The sequence below is a fragment of the Numida meleagris genome, chromosome 2, assembly GCF_002078875.1.
Source record: "Numida meleagris isolate 19003 breed g44 Domestic line chromosome 2, NumMel1.0, whole genome shotgun sequence".
NCBI lineage: Eukaryota > Metazoa > Chordata > Aves > Galliformes > Numididae > Numida > Numida meleagris.
Genome location: NC_034410.1, coordinates 58847104 through 58868578, shown reverse-complemented (window position 1 = coordinate 58868578; position 21475 = coordinate 58847104). Strand labels below are relative to the sequence as shown.

Here is a 21475-nt window from a genome sequence, read left to right as displayed (position 1 = left end):
TTGGGATAATTTCCTTTTAATTCTTTTTTTTTTTTTTTCCTTTAATGTGATTTGTCATGGTAGAACCTAGACATTTTTCCATGTGGGCTTACTTTGTGTTTTCTGTGGCCTGCAAGGAATTAGTTTTAATTAATGAGACTGGCAAATGCATTGTTGAAATAGTCGTTATGGTAGACACGCCTTTGTGTTAACAGTTGGGTTAAACATCCCCTTTATCAGAGCTATTAGCACCTGATATTACTGTCTGATTAAAGATCATTCTGTGGATTATCCAGTCCCAGGGCTTCCGCATACCCCCAGACAGGTGCTCAAATAAGGAATTATGTTAAGTAAATTAGCACTAGTATCGCATCCTTAATGGCTTTGTCTTGGCTGCAGAAAAGAAAAAGTTATTGGGCTGTTTGGATGTTTGTCACTCTTAAGCAGCAGGTTGACTTGCACAATTCCTGTAGATTTACATTAGAAAAAGAGGAAGATGAGCGCTGAGGCCTTTGTTTTGTTGTTCGCCTTGTCTTCCTTTCTCATCAGAGAGCACCGTGCCTTTCCTCCGCGCAGGTGAGTTAGGAGCATAGATGTGCTTTTACACTAAAAGCATTGTATTTCAATTTTATTTATTTGTTTGTTTGTTTGTTTATTCTACAGCGGAGGCAGCACGTAATGTAGGCAGTTTATCCCATGTCTCTAGAAATGCATTTCATTTTCAATTCATGCATTCAGACTGGCCTCATAGGTAAACTGCACATGAGTAACTTAAGAAGGCAGGAAATCCTGCAAGAGTTCACAGAGCGTAGTTTAGCTGACAGTTCACTTTTTAATGGTTGAAATTAAGCCTTGACATTAATGAGCACAGGTCGTCTGACTTCAGTGTTACTTTGTACCCTTACGCTAGTCAGATTTCTGGCCCGGTTATGCTGGATGGCAATATGTAGTACCTTTCATGTTGCCCTGAAAAGCTATGTCTCTGTAGGATCGCTACTGGGGGTTTGCCCGTCTGGCCTGGGCTCTGTTTCTGACAGCAAGGCTGCAGAGGGGAAAATAGTGGGCTGATGGCAGACAAGACCCCGAAGTTTTTGAGTGCCTTGAAACGGGAGCAGTGTGTCTTGTCCCTGTTGAGTTCTGTAGCAAAATTCTGTTCGCTTTGAAAGGGCCGAGAGTTCCTCAGTATAAGTAGCTGGAATGAGAACTAGCCCATAGGTAGGGGTAACATAACCAGAAGGGCTAAGTAGAGCTCTTTGTAGGATAAAGAATTTTCTTGAGTATCTACGAAAGAAGCGTAAGAAAATAAGCACTATTTATCGTTGAAGTATTACTATTTGTTTGCTGCTTTCTTTGGAGAGGGTGTCAAAAGAATTTGTTGGTGTCAAATGAATTTGGACATGCACTGCCTCACGTTGCTTAAAAACATTCAGTTAAAAAAAAAAAAAATCTCAGTCTGCGTCTGCTTGGTTTGAGGCGAGTTCCTAAGATGCTTAGGGACCGTGACGAAAAAGGAGCTAGCTTGGAGGCTCTAGTTCAGTCTTGCTCTAAATAAGCTGCCAGATAGACTGCCTCTTAGGTTAGAAAGAGAGCTTTAGAGCTGCAACACAACATTATGAGACAAACAGGTTCCCTCTGCCCCCACCCCCAAACCCCTGAAGCATCACACTCTTTAAAAGGTCCATTAGATTTATCAATAGACCTTTCTTTACTCAACTTTGCTGCAATTCCTTTTGGGAAAAATTGGATTTTCATCAAACACACAGAAGACTATAAAATTGGAAGCAGATGTGAGGCTGGATTGGGTAGTCCTATGGCTGTTTCTTTTGTGGAAGCACTTTTGAACAAACCCAGCCTTATGTGCTTCTTGCTGTCTTGCCCCATGTAACTCTCTTGACTGCTTTCTACATTTTCCAGAGAGCCAGGAGGTGCAGTGTGAATAATTGATGTAAATGTAAACTTCGTCCCTATCACATAATCTGTCTCTTCATTTTCCAACTGTTCTTGTATTCTTTGGAAAATATGTTTAAACAATGCCCTCAATATTTTGCATTGTTAACAAAATACAAAGAAATACAGCCAGTACTCTGCACATGGAAACTGAACGTAGTCATCTTTACTAGCACTTTTGCTAGCCTAGATGGACTTTATACCTGGCCTGTATTCGACACCTTAATTTATTGGCTTCTTTTAATTTGTTGAAAATAAGCTTAGATATCACTTACTTAAAGTCTGTCTTCTGGCGTATTGATGGTATTATTAATGTAACTGATGAAGTAGGGGGAGGAAAACAATTTTAAGATTATTTTTAAAAATTGTGCATTTTCATGCAATGTCTTTGCTGCTATATGTATTGTGCAGTAATGAAGAGAAGCCAAACAACAGGATTTACAATATTGTTTAACTTTTGGTGATGTTTCTCCAGTACTGATTTATGGCAGAAGTAAGCTGAGACCAACTAAGTATGGTTTCACATCCAAAGCTTCCCAGAATTCATGAGGCCTTGCCCAGATAATCCAAGATTTTATAATCCTTAGCTCTGAATTTTGTAATCGCTGCATGTGGTCATGTAGTCTCTTGGGAGATGATCTTTTCCCAGTGCAAGGCTAGTACCTTTTTAAGAGAGTTTCTGGTGCTATTGCATTTGCTCCCAAGGGCAGCCTGGCAACTGCTCTGCTTTGAGCCTTCGATGCACTGATAACTTGGCACAGAAATGCTATGCTCTCACAGGGAATAGTAACGAGGCTGGAGGACCTGTCTGTGTTATTCCAGGGTTAGCACAGGGCAGGTTCTCTGCTTCAGTGCTTAACAAATAGATGGTTTTGCTCATCCTTTCATTTCAGGCTCCCATTACACAGCTATGCATGTGTTCACTTCTTAGGTCTCCTCTCCGTATTTCCCACTGTGTGCTCCCTCCAAACTGCATCCTAACTCATCAAAAACCTGCTCATCCTCTTCAATCCACCTATTCTCTGTGTGCTGTACCTGCCCTTTCTGCTCCACTTTTCCCATAGGGTCAACCTCACACCGGCTGGCTTGTCTTCTAGGTTTCTTCTTTGGTGGTGCTAGAGAGAGTTGATGAGCAGGAAGAAAGTGGCAGGAATTGCTGGGTCTGACCTTCACTTCTGCTAAGCTTGGAGCTGCACTGAAGCTGTTTTAAACAAGGTGAGATTTTAAACAAGATGAGCAATTAACATGCCTTTTCTTCTTCTTCTTTTTCAATGGTAAAATAGCCCGTCTGAGTTATTGAAGTGTGAAATTCAGACCTTGAGATTTAACTATGGAAAATCACAGGTGGGAAAGTAAAATGCCAAGTTTTCAATTAAAAAAGTTATTTGAAATGTTCCTTATGCAAATACATATTAATACTTTTCTGGGATAGGTACTGTGCAATTGTTCTGTGAAAAACATATGTGCCACAACCATGAAATCAGAATTCAGCTTTTACAATGCAAAAGAGAACAGATGCAATTCAGCCAGTGTGTAATGTTACTCATTTAAGATGAAGTCCACGACTGAAAAGTGTACAGTTGATGCCAGAAGATCTTCCTAACCTTGGGGTCACTTACTGAATCTCCATAGCTCTCTACACATAATAATGCAAAGACTAAGCATGGGTTGAAGTAAATGGCACTCCCCAAAATTTTGTAAAATAAATGATGGTCCAGATTCTGTTCTCAGCCTCACCTGCTATTTCTGTCTCATAAAACAGATAACAATTGGGGAGTAGATGTGCTTTTCTGAAAATACAGCTTTACCTCGATTCTCTGACTCTTTTCTGAATGATTAACAATGAATCACTGTTTTTTACAAGTCTCAGTACATTCACCATATGCCAGGTATTGCAAGAGCATGAGAACACTCACTAAATTGAAACTGGCTAAACCACACTGGCATCACTACGTGGTAGTAGGAGTCTTGAGAGGGAACTATTTGAGCTTCACCTTCCTACTATGGATAAGATTCTCTCATCTTCTTGAGCATAATTATCTTTCCACCCCCACCATCACATCCTTTCTATTTTCCACTGTAGGAGGATCAAAAGAAAGTTTAACTGCAGCATTCATCAGACAATCCAAGAGACATTAATCTGGAAGACAGTATTACCAAATTATTAATTCATAGGTTAATTCCATTCTTATTAATCTGATTTTCTTATGATTGTGAGTGTGGGTTTCTCAGCCTAAATCTTAGTACGAAGGATTCTCTACTTCATGAGAGTTGTCCTGGAAGGGAATGAAGAGACAGGAAGGAAATGCGTATCTTCTTCCGGATACTTGATAGTAACTGATGAGTTTTAAGGGAAATTGTTTTTCACAGCAATTTGCTGAGAATAATACAAGCAGAAAATAATCCTAGTTTTATATGTGCCTGCATAATTTCTTATGAGAGATTTGCACTGTGGCTTACTTCCTTATTCTAGATCTGTATTTTTTTTGTTTGTTTGTTTCTATTTCTAATGCCATCTCCATCTTTTGATTGTTCCAGGTCACCTCTGGTAGGTGACTAGAGAAGCAAATCTGTCTTTCTGTCACTGCATTTTTCCCTGTGCATTTCTGACATCAACAGTGGTTTAAGTAAATTCACATCAAATGCAAACAGAATGGACAGGAGAGAATCACCACTCGAATGAAGTCAGTCTGTGAGCAGTGGAACTCATAAAAAGTGCTTTCTGTTGGCTTGGTGTGTCCTTTGTACCTTTCCCTCTCGGAGAACTATCATAACCTTTCCCCATTTATTCTACAGCATGCCATTAGATAAAGCCGGGTGTGCATTTTGTCTAGCTTAGCTCCATGCATGCCCAGTACGAGCTGGCCAATTAGTTGCTGCCAAGTGTAACAGCTGAGCTCTGCCTGCTTTTCCCTCAGAGCAATCACTAATTTGGGTTGGCCAACAGCTCAGAAAGTTTCCTGAGAGGGAGGGAGTGGGAAGAGGTAAACAGATGGAAGGAGGCAGATAGCACAATCATTTAAGGTTCATTACTTACAGAAGTAAGCTGCAAATGGCTGCCAGTGATTACTATGAATGAAAGTTTATCCAGAATACAGCAAGAAGGTGTCAAATGTGCCTTGGCACTAGCAGTGCTTTCGGACTGTGTGGCATTAGCCTCTCCCTCCCACCCACATGCTTTAATTGCTGTTCTAGTAGCTTTAAGAATTTGTTTATCAATAGTTGTAATAGCCAGCTGAGCTGGGCTCACCATGCAAAGTCTATTTGGTTCTTGCAAGAGCTGGAGATTGATGTGTGTAACTCATGAGCGCAGCATGAAAACCTGTACTGCCTGAAATAGCTCCTTGTGTGTTTGGTTCAAGTACTGGGCAGCCCGTTTTCTCTCCTTTCCTCAGCTAGTTCCTGCATAGTAATTCAGAGAATGAGTACTAGTTCCCTTCCTGCGTCTTTCCAAATGGGGGCTTCATAAGCTTTCCCTGGAAATGCTTTCTTGCAGACTTCTTCAGGCTGTGCACACTACCTGGGAGATTGCACAAGGTTTAAGTAAGAGATGGCATACTCTGGTAGCCAGTTTCAAAACATTTTGCAACTGGCAGCTTTATCTTTAAAAGCAGACTGAGTTTTTTGGTAGAAATGATAGAGATATGTCTGACTTCGTATTTTGTAGATGGGTAGGAGAAACTCACATTTGAGTTTATGGCCATTTGAGTAGACGGATGCTGTAGGTTCTGGTATGGATTAGGTATAAAGGAAGGAAATGGTGCCTTATTACCAGTGGGGGCCTTAGTCCAGAGTTTCACTTTCTTTACATTTTACTGTGATCTACATCAAAATCTAACTTGGGATATATTGCGGAGTACAATGTAAGGTGCTGAGTAAACACATAGAGAAAATTAATTCTGAAAGACAGCAACTTTTTAAAATCTATGCCTAAAATTAAGCTGATAAGTAATATTTTCCAGGGCAGCAGGACACCTGTCAGTCACTGTAAGTCATTTTGGACCTTCAGTTGCTGCTCCCAGAGCAAAGTATGCCAACAGTAATTATTGGCTTGAAACTAACCTTGAATACCTATGTTTGAAAATGTTTGTCAATATTTTTTGCTTTTATTGGATATTGTTTAGATCCAATATATTGATCAAAGATTCGGGAGTTTTGTATAGGCTCTTGAAGGAGCTTATTTAAACACTTTGGTTAGAAGATGTCGATTCCAAATGGTGTGGCAGTTTCTGAGTAAAGACATGCCAAATGAAATACTGTGTGTCTGAAAGTGTGAATCAAATCCCAAGTGACCTTTAGCTCACATAATAAGGTTGCTACCCAAGTGTCTCTGCTTAAGAGAACTCAGCATTTAAATGTCCGTTTAAAGATTGATTTGTTTGAACGATACCGTTCATCTTGTCCTAGAGGAGAGTGAAAGGAGTATTTTTTTTCTAAGTGTTGTCAAACCAGAAACAATGGCTGTTCCTGAATTCTGCATATGTCAGCATAGTAGAAGCTTAGTCATGCAAATCCTTATTACTTGGCAGTTCTGCAGCAGAGAAAAACAGTGTGTTACCATATTTTATCAGTGTTTGTTGACAGAAGTATGTCTTTCATTGTGCTTTTTAACAACAGATGTCAAGACAATCTTGAAAATGTAAATGATCGCTTAAAAATATTTTTCTGATTTGAATAAGGGAAAAAAAATACTAGCTAGTTGAATGTGTTGGTCTTCATTTCCATAAAATCACGTTAACTGTTCATATGCTTCCTTCTGTTTCCCCATGGGATGGGGGTTAAAATAGTTATTCAACTAAAGACATATTTTGTTTTACTATTATTTAGTGATTCTTCTAAGTACAGTAGCGTACTTCAGAGTTCCAAATCATCAAGGATTTCTTATATATTTATTGGAATACAGTACATCATGGTACGTTGAATAAATGTACTACGATAGAGCAGTAATTTACTCCTTCAATCCATAGGTACATAACAACCAAATTGGACAAAAACTGGCTTTAGAAACACTAGCAGAGTAAGACAATATTTTTTCCTTTCTTGTCTTCTCTTTCACAGAATAATGTCAACCACTTGCAGAAGTGTCTGGTAATTCTTGTTGGCTGTATCAGGACAGATCTCACCATCTCACCATGACTCACCACAGCAAAACTGGCTGGGCCAAAGTCAGGTATTTCTTCAGAGCCTAGCTAGCTGGGGAGAAGTAGTTTGTTTGCAAGTGAAGTTTTCCACTCTGGCTTCCTTATGCAATTATGATTCACCAACTTACTGCATCATGTGTGGGAATGTGAAAGAGGGATTAGATGTTCAGTTTTGCCTCTGTGCTGTGTTCAGATACTGTGCTCTGATTTTTAACACTGATTACGTGGTATAAATCATTTGATGCCTGTTTGTTTCAGATCATCAAAGAAATGAATAAGACCTCTTAATGCAGCCTAGATTTTTTTTGTGTAGGTATTTAGAGTCATTGCACTGCCTGCCTCATCTGGTTTATAGGGAGTCTCTTCATAGGAGGTATTAATTATAGGTGAAGCTCTGAATGCTGCTATAGTTAAGCTTGCTTGACACTTTTCATCGCAAGGTCCTGTTGCCTATACACTTGTCAGCTATGTGTTATTTGGACTGATAATGTACATACTGGGAGAATGCATCTCACTGAATTTTTTGTATCTAAAGTTTCAGAGAAAAAAAAACAGTTTTTGTTTGCTTTCTTTTTTTAACCTGAAAACAAGTTTAGGGAGAAATGTGTAGCTTTTTCCATTGTCTTAAAAATAAACATGTCTTTCCATTTTGTTGCAAAGCTCCAACAATTTAGAGAAGTAACATAATTTGTAGGTAGAAACAATAATTTGGAGGTAGAAATAGAACAGATGTGGTGGAATGTAAATTACCAATGATTATTTAAGTGAAGCTACTTAATAACTACTATTTTCCAGGTTATTGTTATGTAATCTCCTTATGCCTTTGATCTTCACCTGTGATAATGTGGGGAAACTCATCCATTCACAAAATCACATGCATTTCATGAGGATTAATTTCATGTTTGCAAATCACTCAGGTAGTTCAAGGATGGCATGACAGAAAAGTCATCAGACATTCATAATTCAGTCTTTGCAGCAAATCTTGAACAGGTTGGTAAATAAGATCTGGTGCCTCAGAGAGGTCAGCTAGAATTAAACAAAATATTGAACATTTGTGTGTATAATAATTAGTGTCTGTTCTGTTCACTCAATCAGGAAGTGGCTTCAAGAAAAAATACTCGTGTCATTCACATTCCTGCATGCAATGTGCATGCCAAGGGGACTGAAATACAATTGTATGTGAAATCTTGGAAGGTTGTCAGTTTTGAGTGATTGACTTTGTAACTGCAATGTTCTTTTAATATGATTTTTGACATATATGTAAGTCATTCTGAAAAGTATTACCTCCTATTTATTTAAATGGAAACCACAACAGATACAAAGAGCACAATAACACTATTTGACAGAGCAAATTCTCTACTACAAAACACAGTTTCCGACAGAGTCACCACTGTTAGCTATGCATTCCTGCCAGCAATGAACAAGAGCTTGTATGCCACACTCGGAAAAATCTGCACCAGTGGAGGTGGACCATTGTTTCAGAGCTGCTACGATAGCATCTTTGCTGGGAAAATGTTGCCCACGCCATTCATCTTTCATTGGCCTGAACAGATGGAAGTCAAGGAGGCACCAAATCCAGGCTTATACGGTAGATGTGGTAGGACAGTCTAGCCAAGGCAATGTGCTCCATGGTCTTCAAATGGGTATGGAGCCTGGTGTTATCATGTTGCAAGAGAAAGGTTGTCTTCTTCTCTGGCCTGACTCTGGAAGTTTGAGCCTTCAGCTTAGTCAGTATTGTGATGTAGTGGTCAGAGTTGATGATCTGTCAGGTTTCCAAGAAAACCAGAAGAATCACCCTTTTCCTATCCGAAAAGACAGCGTGCAGCACTTTACCCGCTGAGGGCTGCGTCTTGAATTTTTTCATCAATGGGGAATTCACATGCTGCCACTCCGTAGGCTGCTGCTTTGACTCTTGCTCATAGTGGCGACCCCACCTCTTGTCACCAGGAAACTGTCACTTTCAGCCTTGTATTGGTTCAGTAGGTCCTGACAAACTTAGAAACCATGTTGTTTCTCTTCCTGTGTGAGCATTCATGGGACACACCTGGCAAAAATTTTGCAATATTCCAATGTTGCCACTATCATTTCCAACACATTGAAGCTGATATTCAGCTCCATCCGCAGTTCCCTGGTTGTAGTCCACCGATTCACTTGAATGAGCTGATTGAGACACTCTTCATTTCATGGTGTAACAGCTGTACATGGCTGTGAAAATGTGGTTTGTCTTTCAAGTTGCTGTTGCCACTACTGAAGTGCACCACTCAGCACCTTACTGTGCTCACATCCCCTGTTAGTCTCAATAAATGCTCACCAAGTGTCAATGAATGTCAAAGGGTGCCATTTTTTTTCCTCTTGGAGGAATTCCATTCCACACCTTTGCTTCATGCACTCTTCTGTGTTAAATGCTATTTTGTCAGGCTGCTTCTCAGCTGCCATCTGTCACATGGCAACAAATTGTAATGGGATATCGGCAGGAAGGTTCAACATCTGCTGCCATACCACAAACAACAGCCTGACATCGTGGGCCCACATAATAAAACAGAAGGCATTACTTTGGCCAACCTGATCTCCATCTATGACCTAGTGACCCACCTGGTGGATGAGGGAAAGGCTGTTGATGTAGTCTACCTAGACTTCAGCAAAGCTTTTGACACTGTCTCCCATGGTATTCCCCTGGAGAAGTTGGCAGCCCATGGCTTGGACAGATACGCTCTTTGCTGGGTGAAGAACTGGCCGAATGGCCGGCCCCAGAGAGTGGTGGTGAATGGAGTCAAATCCAGCTGGCCATCAGTCACTAGTGGTGTTTCCCAGGGATCTGTATAGGCCTGTCCTGTTCAATATCTTTATTGATGACCTGGACAAGGGCATTGAGTGCACCCTCAGAAAGTTTGCAGATGACAGCAAGGTGTCAGGAAGTGTTGATCTGCCTGGGGGTAGGGAGATTCAGGCTGGATTTTAGGAAATTTTTTTTCTCTGAGATAGTGGTCAGGCACTGGAATGGGCTGCCCAGGGATGTGGTTGAGTCACTGTCCCTGGAGGTGTTCAAGATACGTTTAGATGTTGTACTGAGGGACATGGTTTAGTGGGAAATATTTGTGATGGGTGGATGGTTGGATTGGATGGACTTAGAGGTCTTTTCCAACCTTGGTGATTCTATTATTCTATGACTTTCAGAGCAGCTATTGTGATTTGCTACTTAGTATTATCTATAGCTCAAGCTATAGTGGAGAGAAACACATGAAAATAAGGTAGTTCTACACTGAAAAAAAGAAACAGCAAATTCTTTTCTTAAACCCTTGGATAACTTCCTGTTTTGTCTGCAAAACTGTGTTTTTCCTTGACAAGGAAAAAGGTGTTAGACATAGCAATTTCACTTGGATAGAAGCGTCATCACATAAGTAGCCTGCTGTGAATGACATTTTAGGCAACTCAATCAATATCCTGCCAAGAGAAACATACTCCCTCAGAAAACAGTTGTAAATTCAATGCATCCTCTAATTGGAGATATACTGGAATTTGCTTATGAATGCATATTACTTACAAAAGAGTGAGAAAATAAACCTTGCATTATTCTAAAGTCAGAACCATTTAAATACTAATTACTGCTGATTAAATATTTGTATGATGTATTTTCTTTTTTTATTCTAACTTGCTAAGGGATAGAAGATCTATATTGTGAATAACAATTATAACAAACACATAGCAGTTTTTGCTTAGATTCAAAGAACTCCGCCAAAAGAAGAGAGAGGTGAGGAGCTTGTCCACATTTTTCACATCAGGCCAGTGTCTAAAGTACTGCATTCTGTCCATAGCCTGGTGCCTCCCAGCATCATTGGATCTGGGCTGCGTTTTTTGCATGCTGTATCCTTGGATGTGTCACGCAGTATTGCAAGGTGCCCTTGCACTTAATTTTTGTTTCTAGGATTGTGAGCTTGGTGGAAAAGTGATCTGAAAGCTGATCAAAGCAGAACGTTCTGATTGAAATAGGGCTATAATTCATTAGTTGAGTATATTCAAGGATCTTAATCTCAGCTTCATCAGAAAGCCAGTACATTTAACACAATTGCCAGTGTTTTAATTAGGAGGCATTTAAAGCTAAATATTTAAGAGGAGTATTTAGGATTTGATCTCTGGTGACACAGAAAGGTGAGAAAAGTTTCTGCTCTGGCAAGAAATTGTGAAAACCTGCAGCCTTGTGAACACTGGAACTTTCAAGGTATAGGCAAGTATGAACTCTTTCAGCAGCTGTGCTAGTTAGCTTAAACTGTCAAAATAGTAACACCACGCATTCTAACCTCAAGTGGCCTGGGGAGCATTTCTCTGAGCAAGCTCTGCCAACAAGTGTGAGGGAGCAGCAACCTCTGCAAAGAAGTGATGATCAACAGCTGGGGCTGTAACCTTCCGCTGGCAGTCTGCATCCAGCAGGGAACATCTGTCCAAAGGCTAACTTCAAAATTTACAGAACAAAGGTATAGTTTGTTTAACAAAATTGCTCATATTAGCTAAGTAATGGAATGTGCTTTGATTCTGCTGATGCCAGAACCTCCCAACTTTTGCTTTCCTTACCTAATCAGGATTAATTTATTCAGAAAGCTCTTTTTTTGGTTTGTTTTTATTTAAGAAAAGAACATAGAGTTTAGGTCATGTGGAGGTCTTATAGCTTAGGAATAATGTTAGATTATTCTTAAATTTTTTCTCTTATATCAAGCTGCATAAGAGTCAAGATGATGTTAAAGAAAAATGATAAATCTTGACATGATTTTGGAGAGTTTTATTTGGTGTCTTCTAGATATTCCAAGCAGACAGGAGTGTACACTGCTCCCATTAAGTGTTTGAGACTTAAATGCATGCTCATGAAAAATGATAGCAGGGATAGAGATGGTTGTTTCCTACATTTCAAGTCTTACTGGGTACTTATAACCATTAATTTCTTTACTGCCAAAATGTCATCATGAACTTCAGGTAAAGAGATTGCTCTTTTGGTTTAAAAATGGCCAAAGCAGCACGCATAAGATTCACAGTACCATATAAAACTTCAATGCATCTTGAGTCTTAATGTCAGTAATCTGGATTCAGAGGGTGTTTTGTGTTTGTTTTTGTAAATAAATAGGAATCAAGCTTGGAAAACTAGGGCAAGTGATCTGTGAAAATAATTTTCTTCCCTGCTCCCACCACCTCCCCCTGCTACTTACTCCCCAGGAGTTGTTCCAGCCATACTGGTGTCTATGAAAGTACAGCAAGTGCCAAAGGAGTACAAGGTCAAGTTGAGTGCTAATTTGTGCCCATCATTCTTTTGGGCATCCTTTGGTTAAATTGTGCATTTGTGAGCCATAGAATAAGCCAGTGTTGAACAGTTCTTGAAATAGCCCAAGCCTTGAGAAAGAGAAAAGACAGACAGACAGACAAACAAAGACAGACAGAAGAGACCTTGTAAATTAATCATCTACCACCAGAACACAAATATGTAATTTGACAGTATGCTTGTGTGGACATGAGAAGAGAAAGTTATTTTAAACTTCTCTCTCTGTCCTCCTACCTTTGAGGTTATAGCTGTAATAAAATACTCCAAATGTCATTTATTCTTTTCTATGTTTCTTTGAATAAGAGTCTTGAAAGCAACAAGCATCATCTTGGGAAAAAAATGTCTAAAAACTATTAGGATTATTGCTTATGGTGAAATAAGAATGAACATAAAAGAAGTGTGATAAACAGTGGCTACCAAGAAGTCTCATATAGAACTGCTGAGTGAGGACTGCTGATGTCATGTAATTATGAAACGTAGTGAAGATGAGCTGTTGGAAGATTTCTTATTAGATAGTGGAGTCAACCCTGGTAATGTTTTCTACGTGCACTGAGAAGTGGTGTTACGTAAGAAAAAAATTGGTATGTTGTGCTCCCAGTGAAATGGCTGAGACTGGTAAAAATGTGTGGAATATGTGTTGATATTTTTTCTTGTTGATGTGACCTGTCCGATTCTAGTTTATATTCAGCACAGTCATGAAGGAAAACCAAGTAGTTATATTATTTGAAAAGCTGAGAGGTGAGTAGACAGTAGACAGGGTTGCAACATGATGTCCTTTTGCCTTGATTCTGCCATTTGGAAGACGATAAAATTAGCACCTTGTCCTAACTACTTCACTTCACACACATTACCGGAATGAGAGTGACAAAAATCATTCATTATTTGTAACTTACTGTTAAAAAAATGTCCTTTTGCTCTCAGGGTAGCAATCAACAAATTTGTGTTGTGTTATGGAATTCTCTACTACTTTGCATGTAGCTCTTGTTTTAGAATTAGGTTTTTTATACTGGAAGGTGTTGTTGATGGAAAATACACAGATATTTCACCATGCCTGTTCTTATGGATTGGATTTTAGGAAAAGATTCTTCACCAGAGGGTGGGGGGGTGGTTGGGCCCTGGAACAGGCTCCCCAGGGCAGTGGTCGTGGCCCCAAAATGCTGGAGTTCAAGGAGTGTTTGGACAACACTTTCAGGCAAAGGGTTTGAGTTTTGGGTAGTCCTGCAGAAAACCAGGAGTTGGACACCATGATCCTTGTGGGTCCCTTCCAACTTGGGATATCCTATATTTGGCTGAAGTCCGGTCATTCTTACATCTGTAGAAAGTTGTGGGCATGGGCAAAGACACTACATGTTCTAAACTCAGCTTTCCTTCATGCTGAGTGATAGGAATATCTGCACGTTTTTAGCTGCTTGTAGGAAGGCAGTAATCAAGCAAAGGCTGAGCAGAATTAGGCCATGCAGCCTGAGACAGTCATTCTAAATGCAGTGTTTGGTGCGAGCAGAAGAAATAAGTAAGGTAACAAGCTGTGAGCATGGTTTATGAGGATGCAGATAATGAAGCCCTTTGAAGCTTATGACTCACTGGACAAGGAGGCCTGAGCGTGATCATCAGTGAAAGTGGCTGTTACAGTTTGGTTTTTACTTCGTGTGCTTATATACTTTCCAAACAGCATTGTAGAAAATATGACCACAGTAGGTACCTGTTCACATCAGATTCTTCTTTCTAATGGATATAAGCTAGGGCTAATGTTACCTATACAGCTACGTAGAATGAATATCTGGGCATCAATTCATGGCAAGAAACAATAATGAAATATTCCATTTCTGAAAGAATTTGTGATAGAAGTTGCCAGAGAAGCAACTTTCTTATCCTTGGCACAGAAATTAGAATTGCATACATAGGCTACTCTTCACTCTTTAACAGTTCAGTGCTGTTCTAAAAAGGCTTATCTGTTACATAGCAAAATTAATAGAAAGCTCAAAGTTAAGGTATGTGATGAATAGAATAGCATGCACACCTTGAAAGAGCATCCAACTAGGCAAGATATCCCTTTACATTGATACAATCCCTTCTGGGTGTTTACCTGAGAACTATGAGGACTGTTTCAAAAGTAATGCCTTGTATCTTATTATGTTGGCCCACAATGTCAGAGGCAGATGTTGGTAACATGGCAGTAGAGTTTGAACCTTCCTGCCAGTATTCTGATACATTTTGTTGCTGTGCAGCAGAGGCAGTCTGATAAAATGGCATCAGGCATGGAAGTGCATATGAAGTAAAGGTGTAGAATGGAATTCCTGCATGCGGAAAAAATGGCACCCATTGACATTCATCAACACTTGCTGAACATTTCTGGAGACCAAGCAGTGGATGTGAGCACACTGAGGTGGTGAGTGGTGCGTTTCAGCAGTGGCAACAGTGATGTGAAAGACATGCCATGTTCTGGATGGCAATGCAGATTTTTACAAGCGTGGCCTGCAGGCTCTTGTTCGTTGCTGGTGAAAATGCATAGCTAGTGGTGGTGACTATGCTGGAAAATAGTATTTTGTCACTGAGAATTTACTCTATCAAACAGTGCTTTTGTGCTCTTTATATATGTTGTAGTTTCCATGTAAAATAAATAGGAGCAATTACTTTCAGAGTGGCCTACATAGTTTGTGCTGTAATAAATCCCAATAACTCAGCTGCAAACAGCACCTATTGCAAAGGCACAATCTAGCAAAGTTCTGTGAGGGTGCACTCAAAAGTTTGTGCTGCTTATAAGCCTGGCCTGTAATTAATCAGAAGGCAATAAAAAAGGGAAAAAATGAGCAGAACATGAATGCTAAGAATATTATCCAAAGTCACATGGAGAAAACAGTGCTCTTTTATAATTTTATTAATAATAATATTGAGACATATATATGTATTATATATATATGTATTGTTACAGGTTCCAAAACATTATGTTTTAGGAATAGCTGGGGTTTCCAGAGAGATCCGCAAGAATTGTGTGTGATTCTGAGGTCTAATGGCAATATTTTAAAGAAAAAAAGCACTGTATTGAAATAACAGTGAACGTTACAGATTGCCTGCAGGAATGAAACAAGGTGGCAAGCTGTAACCCGTCTGTGTCAAAGTTAGCAAAGAAAAGGCGTGTTGTACCCCATATCATTTGTAAAGTAGAGCATGATCATACAATTAAAGCCTTGTGTCATAATGAATACACATAGGGAAAGCACTGCAACCTTGATATTCTCTTCACATCCCAGGCATGATGAGACACTTATTTTTTTTTCTTACCGTGCCAGCAGCCTCGTTGAAATTATGGAACAAAATGGGTAGGCTTGGTATGATCTGTTCTTTAGTAACTGCAAAACACTTTATGATCTTCAGAAGAAGGATGTTCAAGAACTGTGAAATAACTTTTATTAGACCAGAGCGTGGGGAGGTGGAGAGTGATGTCATAGGCTCCAGCTCAGACAGTGCTGGTTTAAATTTATCACGTTTGTGTGGGGCACTTAAAGGCATGCTCACTGCCAAGTGTCTGAAACTTTGCTGAGTAAGTTCAGCATGAACTGAGTCAGGTGAATGTTCTTATGCAGCTCAGCCTCTTCTCAGTTCTGTTAGTCTGCAGTCTGGGAGATTGACTGAATAGCGAAAATTTGGCAGTGGGGCCAGTTTCTTACACCAGTAAGTTGAGACAGGTGCATTGGTGATGCTGCCTGTTAATTTAGAGGGGATTTAAGACATAATCATGCTCATATAGTACAAGCTAGGAAGGACGCTGCTCTCTGCAACCTCTAATTGGGTGCCATCCGTAATGTAAGCCTGAGATTGTCCCAGTCAGCAACTGCACTGCCTAATCAGCACAAGCGTTTGCCCATTGGGGATCAGACACTGAAAGCAGAAAAGAGGGAGAGAGATCTGAACATATCTACGAGATGAGCAGCATGTCAGCAGCATAGAGGATGTCTAGATTTATGTGCTTTTTGGCAGTGCTAGTGAGCTGTTAATCATTTCTCATGAATAGGGCTCTTGTAAATCAGAGGAGGGAAACACATTTCATGGATAATCATGGCAAAAATGTCAGCTTTGCTATTTGGTCATATGCTGATAGGATGCTTAGCGCTGGAGCAGACAAAATCATACACACAAAATCAAAACAGTGCTCTCCTTAAATGATGGGGGGAAGCAGGGAGACACTAGGTAGGTGAACTTCTCATCGGTATTTGAAAAGTAAGGAGCTAACATGGAATAATAAAGGGAGACCTATCTTTTTTTAAGGTGAAGCTTTGCTGAAGGAGCCAGTTCTAGTCAGCATCTGGTTAAAATACGGTGCATATAAAAAGACACACTCTGCATCACTTTAACAGCTGGCTGATCAGTTCACGGTCTTCCTTTACTTTTATTGCCCTCCATTTACTGTATATGGCCCTTACGTGCAAATACCTCATTAGTCACTGGGTTGCACTTTTCATGAAATATACCGAACATATTGTCAGAATTAAATATTGTTGGGATAATGAGCAAGGGTGTGGTTTTTTAGCTTTATCACTAAAGGCAACATTTGTGGCGAATAAAACAGTAAAATCAGCTGGAAAGCAAAAAGCAGAAGGTTCCCCCTTCCAATTGTGCAAGGCAACCAGCTCCTGTGTATTAAACCCATTGCTCAAGGACTGACATTTAAAAGGCTCTTGGAAGTGAATCCTGTGTGAGGGAGGTGAGGGGGAAAGCCTCACCCAGGGCTTTTCAGTCCATTACTCGCTGGAACCAGCCAGAGCTGAAAATCTCAGTGGCTAAATCGGGATTAATGCAAAACAGTTCTTAGGTTAAATGTGATGGTGTCCTCAGAGTGCTTTTGGCTTAAGAAATTGCCTAATGCTCATTCCTAAAGGAAGCAGTGTGTGCCCCCACACCCAGTTTGTTCCATTGGCCTCCAGTTCTGCAGGCTCTCTATGAATTAGCAGCGTAGAGAAAACAAAGCTATGTGTGACTTGCACAAGGCAACACTGGTCATGCCCGCAGTGGGGAATGGAGCAGTGAATCATGGAGCAAGGCAATGCCAGCTGGGTACTGCTGCATTTTCAGACTGGTCCCCTGGTTTTGGGACAGCTTTAGGTCCTACCGTAGGAGTCCTGCACTTCCCTGGCCAACAAGTCACCCTCCTGCACCGTCGCCAGATTAATGACCTGTGGGAGATTTCTAACTGCATTTCCTGGGAGTTGTGGGAAGAGAGTCTAGGCGCTTGAAACTCCCTGTGAAACATCCATAAATCCCCGTGAATCACAACCACTTCTAAATCCTTTTTCAAATTAGAAGTCAGGGCTTTTGCTCAGGAATAATGTGGTTTGTAAAGCGTTTGTGACTTAGCTTGTCAACAGAAGTATCCTGACAGGGGCTGGTGCCGGTATTTTCCTGTATCTGGGTCAGCCCAAGACAAATGGGATCAGCATGGGCTCAAGACAGACACGTGCTGACTCCACCGGGGTAGCTGCATGTGGTTGGTGATGTGTTGTGTGCTGTGGGCATGCCAGCGTTCCTAATCTCTCCCCTTAAATGACACCGATTCGATTGCAATAGAGTATTTTCTTTTACAGGACTAGCATGCAGCCTCATGTTTTTAGGAGGGTTTTATTATTACTTTAATTCTTGCTGTTTTCAAAGTTGTGAAGCCTAGGGAAAATGTATTGCAGAGATGGGGATGAATGTGTCCTCAGGTAACTTTGTCCACCAGAAGGGGTGACTTCAGCATGCCTGGCTTCTCAGACAGCCTGAATTCACTGTTGCCTGGCAGAGGGGAACCTGAGGAGAAAAAACGATTCCCCTCTCCCTGTTATTTGAAATTCAAAGTGTCCTGTCTACACTTCTTCGGATTTACTGTGTTCCTATGGTGGCTGTAATTCAGGAAAATTCCAAAACCAACCAAACAAAGCAGAAAACATACTTCTTCCAGACAGGTATTTCAGCATCCTTTCTTTTTTTCCCTTTAGTATTTTTTCCTTTTAAATTAAACACTAGTAGGTGTTACTTCATTCATTGATGTGAAATTAATTGTTTCAGCCCCCAGACCTCAGTCATGGACTCAGAAATTCTGTCAGTGTTTTCCCAGGAGCGAGGTCCAAATACCAGTGAGTTTCAGAATACATCGAGAAAGGAATAGAACTAGCTTCAAGCTGTTAATATACTATGCTGACCTCACCCATGCTTGGATTTTTTTTTATTTTTTTGCTTTTTGCTTAGATGCAGGCTAACACATTTCAGGTGTCCTTTCCTTTTGCTAGTTTACCAAACCTAATGTCTTTCAGAGTGTGGGTACATGAAACAGATGAGCCACTAATTGCTTGCTGCTGCCAAAATTCAGACCTGCTTCTCTTCTGCCTGTTCATGGCCTCCTAGTCCTGCTTCCTTTGCCCGTTACACGTGAGCTGGCAGAGAAGGGTTTGCTTCTTGTGCTGCGTTGTGTCTCTGGTGGCTCAGTGAGCTGAAGCAGTGCTGTACTGGTGGCACAAGGTCTGGCAGCAGATGGTGATACCCCACTGCTCTGCCTCTGAAGGATGTCACACTGGCATGGCTGTGGTACTGGATCCATGCAGGAACCAAGCTGTGGTGCTTGGCAAGGCCCTGAGCAACCTCCCAGGACGTGTGCTGCTTTTGTTCTTCTTGATGAACCTTGGGAATGCACGTCTGCCTCTCTAACCTGCTATCTTTAGAAAAAATGACTCTGTTGCACTTTTAACAAAAGTCTGGGATACTTCTAATGGCTCCTTACTTGGGTGCCAAATAGAATGCGTAGAGGAGGATATTTTTCATCAAGTTCTTATTAAAAAGAGTGTAAAAAATATTAATTGATACAAAATCATAATGGTTTGGGCTTCTAGTTATTCCCAGAGACTTTAGGGTGAAATTAACCCTCAAATAGAGGATTTTCTGAGGCTTTTACATCATGCCAGTCCCATGGGGAGTCTGAATAAAGATCTATTATGAAACAATTTCACTGTATAATTTTCAAGTGTTGTTTCTGCTTGGATTTCTTTGGTGTTCAGCTGACTTATGTTCTTGAAGAACATATATTGATCCCTAATATTAGGCAGATTGAGAGCTCCAATATAAAGCCCCACTAAAAATATGCCAACTTGATAAAAAAAAAAAACCACACAATAAACCAATACTTAATACTAAATGTGTATATATAGTATACAAAAATTTATTATCTACTTATTATTAACAAACCTGAGATAATAAAACTGTATAGAATTGTAGAATCACCAAGGTTGGAAAAGACCTCTAAGATCATCTAGTTCAATAATTCACCTACCACCAATATTGTCCACTAAACCATGTTCCTGAGTACCACATCTACGGGTTTCTCGAACATCTCCAGGGACAGTGACTCAACCACCTGCCTGGGCAGCTCATTACAGCGCCTGTCCACTCTTTTGGAGATGAAATTTTTCCTAATATCCTTCCTGAATCTCCTCTGGTGCAACTTGAGGCAATTCCCTCTCATCCTATCACTAGTTACGTGGGAGAAGAGGCAGACACCCATCTTGCCACATCCTCCCTTGAGGGAGCTGTAGAGAGCAATAAGGTCTCCCCTGAGCCTCCTCTTCTTCAGACTGAACAATCCCAGCTCCCTCAGCCGCTCCTCATAAGGCCTGTGCTCCAGACCCCACACCAGCTTCGCTGCCCTTCTCTGGACACACTCCAGGGCCTCAATGTCTTTCTTATAGTGAGGGGCTCAAAACTGAACACAGTACTCGAAGTGCAGCCTCACTAGGGCTGAGTACAGAGGGACGATAACTTCCCTTCTCCTGTTGGCAACTCTATTTCTGATATAAGTCAGGATGCCATTGGCCTTCTTGGCCACCTGGGCACACTGCTGGCTCATGTTCAGCCAAGCATTGACCAGCACACCCAGGTCCATTTCCTCCACACAGTCTTCCAGCCACTCTGCCCCAAGCCTGCAGCATTGCCTGGAGTTGTTGTGGCCAGAACGTGGGACCCAGCACTTGGTCTTGTTGAACTTTATCCCATTGGCCTCATCCCAGCTATCCAGCCTGTCCAGATCACTCTGTAGGGCCTTCCTACCCTCAGGCAGATCAACACTTCCTGCCAACTTGGTGTCATCTGCAAACTTTCTGAGGGTGCACTCAGTTCCCTCGTCCAGGTCATCAATAAAGATATTAAACAGGATAGGCCCCAATACCAACTCCTGGGGAATACCACTTGTGACTTGTCACCAGCTGGATTTAATTCACCACTACTCTCTGGGCCCAGCCAGTTCTTTACCCAGCAAAGAGTGTATCTGTCCAAGCCATGGGCTGCCAGCTTCTCCAGGAGAACACTGATAGATGGCAGGAAGTTGCTTGTCAATCACCTTTGCCAGCTCCCTCAGCATACCCAAGTGGATGCCATCTGGCCCTGTGGACTTGTGACAGTCCAGGTGGAGCAGCAGGTCCCTAACTGTTTCCCTCTGAATCATGGGCTTTTATTCTGCTCCCCATCCCAGACTTCCAGGTCAGGGGGTAGAGTACCCTGAGGATAAGTGGTCTGACTTTTAAAAACAGATGTGAAGAAGGCATTGAGAACCTCAGCCTTTTCCTTATCCTCAGTGGTCGTGTTTCCCACTGCATCCAGTAAAGGACAGAGATTCTCCTTAGCCCTCCTCCTACTGTTAATATATTTGTAAAAAAATATTCTTCTTCTTCTCTGTTAATACAGTATCTATATACATGTATAGTTTGTATATGTGGGAATATAAATCATTTTTAGCCTCTGCGGGGAAAAGTCAGAAGAGAAAATGGGGTGGTGAATGCTGCCAGCTTGACTTTGTGATATACTGAATAAAGCATGCTTGCATTCCATGCTGAAAAAAAATATCGTCATGACTTAATATGGCATTTCTAACTGAAGAATGTAACTTCAGAGCAAGAGTAACTGGTTGTGCTTTCTTATAATGCTCCCTGTGATTTGATGCAACTTTTCCTCTGTATGTTTTCTTTAATTTTTATGCTTTATGTGAAAGCTGAACAGACTGAATTTGTTTGTAATTTGGAATTTAAAGCAAGGCTCTTTGTTAAAAGCCCAGAGGAAGTTTCCATATGACTTATGGGCCATTTGGGCTCAA

General features: G+C 40.8%; 1 long non-coding RNA gene across 1 annotated transcript; it reads left to right on the top strand.

Moving 5' to 3' along the window:
* LOC110394270 lies at window positions 276–8752 on the top strand. Its single transcript, XR_002435487.1, has 3 exons — window positions 276–555; window positions 3024–3141; window positions 6985–8752. It is a non-coding gene; the product is annotated as an uncharacterized LOC110394270 (long non-coding RNA).